The sequence below is a fragment of the Oncorhynchus nerka genome, linkage group LG8, assembly GCF_034236695.1.
Source record: "Oncorhynchus nerka isolate Pitt River linkage group LG8, Oner_Uvic_2.0, whole genome shotgun sequence".
Taxonomy (NCBI): Eukaryota; Metazoa; Chordata; class Actinopteri; order Salmoniformes; family Salmonidae; genus Oncorhynchus; species Oncorhynchus nerka.
In genome coordinates, this window is record NC_088403.1 from 13,555,973 (window position 1) to 13,570,310 (window position 14,338).

Consider the following 14,338-nt stretch of genomic DNA (forward strand, 5'->3'; position numbering starts at 1 on the left):
TGTGGACAGCGTTCCTGCCCCCTTTTGGTCTACGGTGGAACACAATCAAGGAGATGATTTCTCAACATTACCAAATGACCGTAGGAGAGTGGCATTTAACGTTTGATATTCAATGATAGTAATTTAATCAGCAAATATTTTCAGCTGGGCGTTTTTCGTGATCCTCTGACGTGCTTAGCATACTGCACATGTGTTTTTCAGGGTGGCAAAACAATCTTTAGAAAATACAAAATGTTCCCTTCAATATTAAAATGCATTGAGAGCTACATTCCATGTAACACACCTTCAGCCAGTAGAGAGAAGAACTCCCTGGGTATCTAAACGATTAACATACTATTATCATTAACATCCTCTATGTCATCAACATACCATTATCATTAACATCCTCTATGTCATCAACATACCATTATCATTAACATCCTCTATGTCATCAACATACCATTATCATTAACATCCTCTATGTCATCAACATACCATTATCATTAACATCCTCTATGTCATCAACATACCATTATCATTAACATCCTCTATGTCATCAACATACCATTATCATTAACATCCTCTATGTCATCAACATACCATTATCATTAACATCCTCTATGTCATCAACATACCATTATCATTAACATCCTCTATGTCATCAACACACCATTATCATTAACATCCTGTCCACCATTATCAGGTTAATTACTCTTAAAGAACAGATGCACACTCAGCAAGCCGGTCCGTATGAACTGTAGTTAAAAGGCTCTTTGCACCTTGTCATTTTCACAATCCTTCAGTTGTCAAGTAAAGCATATCTCTTAGAAGTCACGCCCACCCTGCATATATTCAGAACCAGAAGGCACATGTCTGGTACTTCTATGTTAATCAATAAGATGGATATAATTACATGTTATACCTAGAAGGAGGGATGCATTGCTGCAGTGTTGCCTGTAGCAACACACAAACACACACACATATACACACACATATACAGACACATATACACATACACAAACACACACATATACACACACACACACACACACACACACATATACAGACACATATACACATATACAAACACACACATATACACACACACACACACACACACACACACACACACACACACACACACACACACACACACACACACACACAAACTGAGCCACATGTCACCAGTTGCCCTTGAGAATATATTGAGGAGAGACAGGTTGCCATGGAACCTGGAGGCTCATTAGCATATGCATGAGGGTCAGATAATGACACAGGGGTCACACGGATCATTCGGCGTTCAGGGTCTCAACCTACAGTAGTCAGGGCTTGATGGACTATATAGTATAGAAACTCTGAACAGCTCTGTAGTATGTTAAACTCTATACAGCTCTGTAGTATGTTAAACTCTATACAGCTCTGTAGTATGTTAAACTCTATACAGCTCTGTAGTATGTTAAACTCTACACAGCTCTGTAGTATGTTAAACTCTATACAGCTCTGTAGTATGTTAAACTCTATACAGCTCTGTAGTATGTTAATCTGTTAAACTCTATACAGCTCTGTAGTATGTTAAACTCTATACAGCTCTGTAGTATGTTAAACTCTATACAGCTCTGTAGTATGTTAAACTCTATACAGCTCTGTAGTATGTTAAACTCTATACAGCTCTGTAGTATGTTAAACTCTATACAGCTCTGTAGTATGTTAAACTCTATACAGCTCTGTAGTATGTTAAACTCTATACAGCTCTGTAGTATGTTAAACTCTACACAGCTCTGTAGTATGTTAAACTCTACACAGCTCTGTAGTATGTTAAACTCTACACAGCTCTGTAGTATGTTAAACTCTATACAGCTCTGTAGTATGTTAAACTCTATACAGCTCTGTAGTATGTTAAACTCTATACAGCTCTGTAGTATGTTAAACTCTATACAGCTCTGTAGTATGTTAAACTCTATACAGCTCTGTAGTATGTTAAACTACAGCTCTGTAGTATGTTAATGCCACTACAGAATACACAGCTCTGTATAAGACTCTGAGTAGTTAAACTATACAGCTCTGTAGTATGTTAAACTCTACACAGCTCTGTAGCTATGTTAAACTCTACACAGCTCTGTAGTATGTAAACTGTTTGGATGTTAAACTCTATACAGCTCTGTAGTATGTTAAACTCTATACAGCTCTGTAGTATGTTAAACTCTAGCTACAGTATAGTATGTTGTTCTCTATATTTTATGGTAATGCCAGAGTTTAGAACAGCTCTGTAGTATGTTAAACTCTACATCAGCAGAGTCTGCTAGTATATTTAAACTCTATACAGCTCTGAGTATGTTAAACTCTATACAGCTCTGTTCTCTAGTATGTTAAACACAGCTCTGTAGATGTCTAACTCTAGCTCTGTTAAACTCTACAGCTCTGTAGTATGTTAAAGCTCTGTAGTATGGTAATGCCAGAGTCTGTAGTATGTTAAACTCTGTTCAACTCTACACAGCTTTAGTATGTTAAAGCTACTATACAGCTCTGTAGTATGTAATGTCAGCTTTAGTAGTTAAACTCTACAGCTCAGCTCTACATCTGTAGTATGTTAATGTTTAACTAAACTAGCTACAGCTCTGTAGTATGTTAAACTCTATACAGCTCTGTAGTATGTTAAACTCTACACAGCTCTGTAGTATGTTAAACTCTATACAGCTCTGTAGTATGTTAATGGAAACAATACAGAATAAAATACAGTTTATATAAGACAGGAGTTATATAATATGCATATGTATGTTAATATCAGACTTATAGGTCTACAGGTTTACATGTAGGAGTGTTGTTCTCTACATCCCTATTTTATGGTAATGCCAGAGTTTGGAGGTCTAGCTAGCTACAGTATAGAGGGTTGTTCTCTATATTATGGTAATGTCAGAGTTTGGAGGTCTAGCTAGCTACAGTATAGAGGGTTGTTCTCTACATCTCTATATTATGGTAATGCCAGAGTTTGGAGGTCTAGCTAGCTACAGTATAGTGTTGTTCTCTACATCTCTATATTATGGTAATGCCAGAGTTTAGAGGTCTAGCTAGCTACAGTATAGAGGGTTGTTCTCTACATCTCTATATTATGGTAATGTCAGAGTTTAGAGGTCTAGCTAGCTGCAGTATAGAGGGTTGTTCTCTACATCTCTATATTATGGTAATGCCAGAGTTTGGAGGTCTAGCTAGCTACAGTATAGAGGGTTGTTCTCTATATTATGGTAATGCCAGAGTTTGGAGGTCTAGCTAGCTACAGTATAGTGTTGTTCTCTACATCTCTATATTATGGTAATGTCAGAGTTTGGAGGTCTAGCTAGCTACAGTATAGAGGGTTGTTCTCTACATCTCTATTTTATGGTAATGTCAGAGTTTGGAGGTCTAGCTAGCTACAGTATAGAGGGTTGTTCTCTACATCTCTATTTTATGGTAATGTCAGAGTTTGGAGGTCTAGCTAGCTACAGTATAGAGGGTTGTTCTCTACATCTCTATATTATGGTAATGTCAGAGTTTGGAGGTCTAGCTAGCTACAGTATAGATGGTTGTTCTCTACATCTCTATTTTATGGTAATGTCAGAGTTTGGAGGTCTAGCTAGCTACAGTATAGAGGGTTGTTCTCTACATCTCTATATTATGGTAATGCCAGAGTTTGGAGGTCTAGCTAGCTACAGTATAGAGGGTTGTTCTCTACATCTCTATATTATGGTAATGTCAGAGTTTGGAGGTCTAGCTAGCTACAGTATAGTGTTGTTCTCTACATCTCTATATTATGGTAATGTCAGAGTTTGGAGGTCTAGCTAGCTGCAGTATAGAGGGTTGTTCTCTACATCTCTATATTATGGTAATGCCAGAGTTTGGAGGTCTAGCTAGCTACAGTATAGAGTGTTGTTCTCTACATCCCTATTTTATGGTAATGCCAGAGTTTAGAGGTCTAGCTAGCTACAGTATAGAGGGTTGTTCTCTATATTATGGTAATGTCAGAGTTTAGAGGTCTAGCTAGCTACAGTATAGAGGGTTGTTCTCTACATCTCTATTTTATGGTAATGCCAGAGTTTAGAGGTCTAGCTAGCTACAGTATAGAGTGTTGTTCTCTACATCTCTATATTATGGTAATGTCAGAGTTTGGAGGTCTAGCTAGCTACAGTATAGAGGGTTGTTCTCTACATCTCTATTTTATGGTAATGCCAGAGTTTGGAGGTCTAGCTAGCTACAGTATAGAGTGTTGTTCTCTACATCCCTATTTTATGGTAATGTCAGAGTTTAGAGGTCTAGCTAGCTACAGTATAGAGGGTTGTTCTCTATATTATGGTAATGTCAGAGTTTAGAGGTCTAGCTAGCTACAGTATAGATGGTTGTTCTCTACATCTCTATATTATGGTAATGTCAGAGTTTAGAGGTCTAGCTAGCTACAGTATAGAGGGTTGTTCTCTACATCTCTATTTTATGGTAATGCCAGAGTTTGGAGGTCTAGCTAGCTACAGTATAGAGGGTTGTTCTCTATATTATGGTAATGTCAGAGTTTAGAGGTCTAGCTAGCTACAGTATAGTGTTGTTCTCTACATCTCTATATTATGGTAATGTCAGAGTTTGGAGGTCTAGCTAGCTACAGTATAGTGTTGTTCTCTACATCCCTATTTTATGGTAATGTCAGAGTTTGGAGGTCTAGCTAGCTACAGTATAGAGGGTTGTTCTCTACATCTCTATATTATGGTAATGTCAGAGTTTAGAGGTCTAGCTAGCTGCAGTATAGAGGGTTGTTCTCTACATCTCTATATTATGGTAATGTCAGAGTTTAGAGGTCTAGCTAGCTACAGTATAGAGGGTTGTTCTCTACATCTCTATTTTATGGTAATGCCAGAGTTTGGAGGTCTAGCTAGCTACAGTATAGAGGGTTGTTCTCTACATCTCTATATTATGGTAATGTCAGAGTTTGGAGGTCTAGCTAGCTACAGTATAGAGGGTTGTTCTCTACATCTCTATATTATGGTAATGCCAGAGTTTTAGAGGTCTAGCTAGCTACAGTATAGAGGGTTGTTCTCTACATCTCTATATTATGGTAATGTCAGAGTTTGGAGGTCTAGCTAGCTACAGTATAGAGGGTTGTTCTCTACATCTCTATATTATGGTAATGTCAGAGTTTAGAGGTCTAGCTAGCTACAGTATAGAGGGTTGTTCTCTATATTATGGTAATGTCAGAGTTTAGAGGTCTAGCTAGCTACAGTATAGAGGGTTGTTCTCTACATCTCTATATTATGGTAATGTCAGAGTTTGGAGGTCTAGCTAGCTACAGTATAGAGGGTTGTTCTCTACATCTCTATTTTATGGTAATGTCAGAGTTTGGAGGTCTAGCTAGTTACAGTATAGAGGGTTGTTCTCTACATCTCTATATTATGGTAATGCCAGAGTTTGGAGGTCTAGCTAGCTACAGTATAGAGGGTTGTTCTCTACATCTCTATATTATGGTAATGTCAGAGTTTGGAGGTCTAGCTAGCTACAGTATAGATGGTTGTTCTCTACATCTCTATATTATGGTAATGTCAGAGTTTGGAGGTCTAGCTAGCTGCAGTATAGAGGGTTGTTCTCTATATTATGGTAATGCCAGAGTTTGGAGGTCTAGCTAGCTACAGTATAGAGGGTTGTTCTCTACATCTCTATATTATGGTAATGTCAGAGTTTGGAGGTCTAGCTAGCTACAGTATAGATGGTTGTTCTCTACATCTCTATATTATGGTAATGTCAGAGTTTGGAGGTCTAGCTAGCTACAGTATAGAGGGTTGTTCTCTACATCTCTATATTATGGTAATGTCAGAGTTTGGAGGTCTAGCTAGCTGCAGTATAGAGGGTTGTTCTCTATATTATGGTAATGCCAGAGTTTGGAGGTCTAGCTAGCTACAGTATAGAGGGTTGTTCTCTACATCCCTATTTTATGGTAATGCCAGAGTTTGGAGGTCTAGCTAGCTACAGTATAGAGGGTTGTTCTCTACATCTCTATATTATGGTAATGTCAGAGTTTCATCCGTGTGAATGCAGTGTTGTGTTGCTAAATGAATGACCCCCTGCAGTTAATGGAACCCAGTTCTTTCAGCTGACATTACAGCAGCCTCTGTTACCTGCTGATGAGTATTCACACGGCAACACACACACACACACACACACACACACACACACACACACACACACACACACACACACACACTGTATCTGTACTTCACTTTACCATTTATATTTGACAACTTTTACTTTTACTTCACTACGTTCCTAAAGAAAATAATGTCATCAGACATTATTGCACATCATCAGACTCACCTGGACTCCATCACCTCCTTGATTTCCTTCCCTATATATGTCACTCTCTTTGGTTCCTTCCCTATATATGTCACTCTCTTTGGTTCCTTCCCTATATATGTCACTCCCCTTGGTTCCTTCCCTATATATTTCAATCCCTTTAGTTCCTTCCCTATATATGTCACTCCCTTTGTTCCTTCCCTATATATGTCACTCCCTTTGGTTCCTTCCCTATATATGTCACTCCCTTTGGTTCCTTCCCTATACATGTTACTCCCCTTGGTTCCTTCCCTATATATGTCACTCCCTTTGGTTTCTTCCCTATATATGTCACTCCCTTTGTTCCTTCCCTATATATATCACTCCCTTTGGTTCCTTCCCTATATCGTTACAAATTCACACACTTATCAAAAGAACATTCCTGGTCATCCCTACTACCTCTGATCTGGCGGATTCACTAAACACACATGCTTCGTTGAGTGTTGGAGCTTGCACCTGGCTTTTCGTAAATAAAACAAAAAAGAAAATGGTGCCGGCTGGTTTGCTTAATATAAGGAATTTGAAATTATTCAAAGTTTGACTTTTACTTTTGATATTTAAGTATATTTTAACAATTACATTCACTTTGATACTTAAGTATATTTAAAACCAACTATTTTTCTATTTTACTGGGAGACTTTCATAGTCATTTTCTTTTAAGGCATATTTACTTTTACTCAAGTATGACAATTGTGTGCTTTTTCCACCACTGCGCACACAGACACAGAGACACACACACGTATTCTGCCAGGGGACACACTCCCAATCAGCTCATGTGAACCTGGTGCTGTGGCCCCCTGGAGGAAGACTAATGAGAAGGAAAGAACAGGGCTCAACCTAACATTTCTCTCTCTCAATACCTTGATCACACACATACCTCCTCAGGCCAGAGGGAAGATGAAATGAGGAGGGTGTGTGTGTGTGTGTGTGTGTGTGTGTGTGTGTGTGTGTGTGTGTGTGTGTGTGTGTGTGTGTGTGTGTGTGTGTGTGTGTGTGTGTGTGTGTGTGTGTGTGTGTGTGTGTGTGTGTGTGTGCTGCCCTGTGGACACTAATGCTATGAACTGAAATACTGAGAGATGTGAGCTCACAAAGACACGGCGGTTGGAACCACAAATCTCAAGTTTGGACTCATCAGACCAAAGGACACATTTCCACCGGTCTAATGTCCTTTGCTCGTGTTTCTTGGCCCAAGCAATGCTCTTCTTCTTATTGGTGTCCTTTAGTTGTGGTTTCTTTGCAGCAATTCGACCATGAAAGACTGATTCACACAGTCTCCTCTGAACAGTTGATGTTGAGATGTGTCTGTTACATGAACTCTGTGAAGCATTTATTTGGGCTGCAATTTCTGAGGCTGGAAACTCTAATGAACTTATTCTCCACATCGGAGGTAACTCTGGGTCTTCCATTCCTGTGGCCAGGTTCATCATAGCGCTTGATGGTTTTTGCGACGGCAGTTCACGAAACATTCCAATTTCTTGAAATGTTTTATATTGACAGACCTTCATGTCTTAAAGTAATGATGGACTGTCGTTTCTCTTTGTTTATTTGAGCTGTTCTTGACATAATATGGACTTGGTCTTTTACCAAATAGGGCTATATTCTGTATACCACCCCTACCCTGTCACACCACAACTGATTGGCTCAAACGTATTAAGAAGTGAAATTCCACAAATTAACAATTAACAAGGCACACCTGTTAATTGAAAAGCATTCCAGGTGACTACCTCATGAAGCTGGTTGAGAGATTGCCAAGAGTGTGCAAATCTGTCATCAAGGCAAAGGGTGGCTACTTTGAAGAATCTCAAATATGAAATATATTTGGATTCATTTAACACTTTTTTGGTTACTACATGATTCCATATATGTTATTTCATAGTATTGATGTCTTCGGTATTATTCTACAATGTAGAAAGTAGTAAAAAATTAAGAAAACCCCTTGAATGAGTAGGTGTGTCCAAACCTTTGACTGGTACTGTATGTATCTGTGTGTTTGTGTGCATGTCAGGCAGTTTGATGAATTTATGTTGCATGTCCAATTCATAATGCATATTCTGTGCCTCAGAACACATTCCATCTCAGCAGGCAGACTAGGCAGGTTTTATGTTATATCACATCATATGAGACACATTGAACAAAACAATGTTGAAAGATTTCAAGGGTCTGGAACAACAGCCTCTGATACCGTTGGAACAGCCCTGATCCTGTTCAATCCATGACTCTCAGCTTCTCTGCTTCTATTAGCAATAAAAACAATAACAACTGGGAGACTGTTTGTTTTTCCAAACCACAACATAAAGGAAGAGAGAAACCCACAGCTAGTTTCTCCTCTCCTCTGCTTCTAGGTTTCTATGCTTCCACCACACACACACACACACACACACACACACACACACACACACACACATACACATACACATACACATACACATACACATACACATACACACACACACACACACACACACACACACACACACACACACACACACACACACACACACACACACACACACACACACCACACACACCACACACACCACACACACATACACACACACACACACACACACATACACACATACACACACCTCTGTGACAGACAATATAATATTAATCCAGCATGTAGTATGGATCCTGGTCTTCTATCTATCTAATTATAGTAGTGCCACAAGTCATTCTTTATTTAAAGGGGCTTTTGCTTAAATTAGATTGTTCAAACAAAACACACAGCGGACATGGCTGGTTGCCTCCATGGTTCATAAAGAATACTAGCAGTGGGGGAAAAGACCATCCTGGATCCCAGCCCTGGGCACAGGCAATAAGAACAGTGAGCTTATCAGTCCCCAATGGCACCCTATTCCCTTTATGGGCCCATTTGGGCTCTGGTTAAAAGTAGTGCACTATATAGGTAATAGGGTGCCATTTGGTAGATATTCTCAGTTAGACAGATGGTACAACACATAGCCATGCACTTGGGACAACCAGGCTCAATACAGTTCCTCACAACCCAACCCAGTCCTGTCATAGCACGATATAGATATTAAAGCTCTGGGGCTCCCCCTGGACTGGTTGCTACAACGAACAGGACGGGAAGACAGAGAAAGAGGGAGGAGAGAGAGAGAAAAAGAGGGAGGAGAGAGAGAGCGAAAGAGGGAGGAGAGAGACAGAGGGAGGAAAGAGAGAGAGAAGGAGGGAGGAGAGAGAGAGAAAGAGGGAGGAGAGAGACAGAGGGAGGAGAGAGAGAGAGAGAGAGAGAGAGGAGAGAGAGAGAGAGAGAAAGAGGGAGGAGAGAGAGAGAGAGAGACAGAGGGAGGAGAGAGAGAGAAAGAGGGAGGAGAGAGACAGAGAAAGAGGGAGGAGAGAGAGAGGGAGAGAAAGAGGGAGGAGAGAGAGAGGGAGAGAAAGAGGGAGGAGAGAGAGAGAGAAAGAGTGAGAGAGGGTCTGTGATGGATAACTAGGTCCCCCATTTGCTTCTCTCTCTCTGAGAAGGACGAGGCAGCAACCCAAACCAGACTAACTGACAGCCTGTGGTTTTGCTCCCATTGATACTGTCTGATGTAGAGGAGACTTCTAGGACATATTGTGAGTGTTGCAGTTGTTAGCCTGATGACCGACTCCCAGGTGTAAAATCACACTTGACATGTGGTAAATGAAGCTGTGGAATGAGGTCGCACAGAATGACACTAGTGCAGTGGCGTAGCCAGAAATTTGTTGACGGGTGGGTCTGCAGAAGTGTGGGTGCCCCTCCCCCAAATGAGGTAAAACAGCTAACTTCCTGCAAGTTTACACGTTGTGCCTTGGGGTAAAGAGGACAATTCTACACACTCTGCTATGATGCTTAGAGAAAATGTTGCTGTTTTAAAGCGCATTTCCTGTTTTAGAGCTGATTAAAGCTAGAATGTAGGTGTGTTGACTGTGATACAGGCACTGGATTATCAGCTAAATGAACAAATGAAATAGACGTAGTCAGTGACATGCTGCATATATACAGAGATAGAAGCAAAGCCACATATGCATCAATGACGGCATATTGGTGGCATATTGGGATCGTGGCTTTCAGTTATTTTTGGCAACCCATCCTGTGAGAGTGTATGTTTTTCCAGGTCATCTGTCCTGCTATTATTTAATCAAATCTGACTAACCCTGTGCACTGCTAACTTTGCATGTTTAGATGAAAATAAAAATAATTTCCCGTTTTGAACACTATTGGACATTTTGTTGTTGATGCTCAATCTGAGTGGGTGAGCCACCCGGAACCACCCTAGCATACGCCTCTGCACTAGTGGGAATACAACCCTCCACGGGTTGACCGAGTCAATTTATAACTTGTGTGTTGTTTTTGTTTTCATGTATAGCAGGGGTGTCCAACCCTGTTCCTGGAGAGCTACCCTCCTGTAGGTGTTCACTCTAACCCTGTTCCTGGAGAGCTACCCTCCTGTAGGTGTTCACTCTAACCCTGTTCCTGGAGAGCTACCCTCCTGTAGGTGTTCACTCTAACCCTGTTCCTGGAGAGCTACCCTCCTGTAGGTGTTCACTCTAACCCTGTTCCTGGAGAGCTACCCTCCTGTAGGTTTTCACTCTAACCCTGTTCCTGGAGAGCTACCCTCCTGTAGGTGTTCACTCTAACCCTGTTCCTGGAGAGCTACCCTCCTGTAGGTTTTCACTCTAACCCTGTTCCTGGAAAGCTACCCTCCTGTAGGTTTTAACTTGTTCCCCTGTTCCTGGAGGTTTTCTAACCCTCCTGGAGAGCTACCATCCTGTAGGTGTTCACTCTAACCCTGTTCCTGGAGAGCTACCCTCCTGTAGGTTTTCACTCCAACCCTGTTCCTGGAGAGCTACCCTCCTGTAGGTTTTAACCTTGTTCCTGGAGAGCTACCCTCCTGTAGGTTTTCACTCTAACCTTGTTCCTGGAGAGCTACCCTCCTGTAGGTTTTCACTCTAACCCTGTTCCTGGAGAGCTACCATCCTGTTCCTGGAGGTGTTTTCACTCTAACCCTGTTCCTGGAGAGCTACCATCCTCCTGTTCCTGGAGAGCTACCCTCCTGTAGGTTTTCACTCTAACCCTGTTCCTGGAGAGCTACCCTCCTGTAGGTTTTAACCTTGTTCCTGGAGAGCTACCCTCCTGTAGGTTTTCACTCCAACCCTGTTCCTGGAGAGCTACCCTCCTGTAGGTTTTCACTCCAACCCTGTTCCTGGAGAGCTACCCTTCTGTAGGTTTTCACTCCAACCCTGTTCCTGGAGAGCTACCCTCCTGTAGGTTTTAACTCCAACCCTGTTCCTGGAGAGATACCCTCCTGTAGGTTTTCACTCCAATCCTGTTCCTGGAGAGCTACCCTCCTGTAGGTTTTAACTCCAACCCTGTTCCCGGAGAGCTACCCTCCTGTAGGTTTTTGCTCCATGCCTAATCTAGCACACCTGATAACAATTAATAATTATTTTGTTGATAAGAGGAATCAGGTTAGTTACAATTCGGTTTGGGGTGAAAACCTACAGGAGGTTAGCTCTCCAGAAACAGGGTTGGAGAGCCCAGATGTATAGTGTGCGTGTGTGTGCACGTGCATAAAGTCAGAGTTCATGTAACATACCATTTGTACACATTATCATGTTGTTGTGAATATATATACTGAACAAAAATATAAACGCAAAATGTAAAGTGTTGGTCCCGTGTTTCATGAGCTGAAATTAGAAATCCCATACATTTTCCATATGCATAAAAAGCTTATTCCTTTCCAATTTTGTGCACAAATTTGTTTTCATCCCCATTAGTAAGCATTTATCTTTTACCAATATAATCCATCCACCAACAGCATGATCATTACACAGGTGCGCCTTGTGCTGGGGACAATAAAAGGTCACAGTTTTGTTACACAACACAATCCCACAGATGTCTCAATTTTTGAGGGGGTATGTAATTAGCATACTGACTGCAAGAATGTCCACCAGAGCTGTTGCCAGATAATTGAATGTTCATTTCTCTACCATAAGCTGCCTCCAACATCATTTTAGAGAATTTGGCTGTACATCCAACCAGCCTCACAACCGCAGACCACTTGTAACCATGCCAGCCCAGGACCTCCAAATCCGGCTTCTTCACCTGAGAGGGCTGAGGAGGGTGATGATGAGTATTTCTGTCTGTAATAAAGCCCTTTTGAGAGGAAAAACTCATTGGCTGGGCCTGGCTCCCCAGTGGGTGGTCCTAAGCCCTCCCAGGCCCACCCATGGCTGCAACCCTGCCCAGTCATGTGAAATCCATAGATTAGGGCCTAATGAATGTATTTCCATTGACTGATTTCCTTATATGAACTGTAACTCAGTAGAATCTTTGAAATTGTTGCATGTTGCGTTTATATTTTTGTTAGGTAAATGAATTCACAGGGTAAATGATCTGTGATTTAGCAGGCAGACAGAGTGAGTTAGTGTTGTGCCTCTTATCTGAAGAGCCTGCTGTGTCTGCCAAACACACTAATTGCGTCCCAAATGGCAGCATATTCACTACATGGTGCACTACTTTTGACCAGTTGTGCACTATGCAGGACATAGGGTGACATTTGGGACAGAGCCACTATCAAGCAGAGTCATTACTTTGGGTAATTGCTTTGTAGCACGGCTAATCCAAACACACTTTTTAGAGAGGGATCATGTGTTTCAATCAGGTAATGCAACAGAAATACAAGACTTTAGCAACGTGCACCACCAGACTGAAACAGGAACAACACACACACGCAACACACAGCACATACACACACTGACACACACACACACACACACACACACACACACACACACACACACATCCAAGCACGCACACACTGACACACACACACACACACACACACACAGACTGACAAACACACACACACTGACACATTCACACACACACACACACACACACACACACACACACACACACACACACACTGACACACACACACACACACACACACACACCCAAGCACGGGCACACACGCATGCACACGTGCACACAAATACATCCACACCTCAGTTAGATAGGCCATCAGGTACTTTAAATCACGACAGGTAGTGTGACTCAATGATTTGTCAGGGATCTGTTGGATATGAAATGGTCGTGTGACTCAATGATTTGTCAGGGATCTGTTGGATATGAAATGGTAGTGTGACTCAGTGATTTGACAGGGATCTGTTGGATATGAAATGGTCGTGTGACTCAATGATTTGTCAGGGATCTGTTGGATATGAAATGGTAGTGTGACTCAGTGATTTGACAGGGATCTGTTGGATATGAAATTTGTGACTCAATGATTTGTCAATTTGTTGGATATGAAATGGTAACTTTGATTTGTCAGGGATCTGTTGGATATGAAATGGTTTTTGAGTAATTTAAATGTCAATCAGTTGGATTTAAATGGCAGGTAACAGAAATGTAATAGATTTTGGCATTAGCATTTAAAATGACATTGGAGACAAAGATGTAATGATTATCATTTCCTCAGCCACACACCAAATAGTTTTTATTAATTTAAATGTAACCTTTATTTAACTAGGCAGGTCAGTTGTGTGTGTGTGTGTGTGTGTGTGTGTGTTGTTATTGACATGTGTGTGTGTGTGTGTGCTCAGTAATGATTATTTACCAGTGTGTGTGTGTGTGTGGTTGTTTGCGTGTGTGTGTGTGTGTGGTTGTTTGCGTGTGTGTGTGTGTGTGTGTGTGTGTGTGTGTGATACCCCGGTAAGAACAATGAACCAGGCAGTGGACTTCCAATCAACAGCCCCCAACATCAGCTCTCCTGCTCGTCAGCTGCAGGCTGTAGTATTGATGGAAAAGGGCCAGACTCCGGTTATTAGGCTGAGGACAAAACTTTATTGTTCAATTTAGATCATACAGCTTCCAGGAATATGAGTGGGTTATAGCAATGAAACCTCCTAACCAATCGTATTACGCAATGCAGGGTCATTCTACCACACATGTTTTCTGTCTCTCGTTGTCTCGCTCTGTCTTTCTCCTAATTCCTTGTACCACAACATCTTAAATTATATACATGCA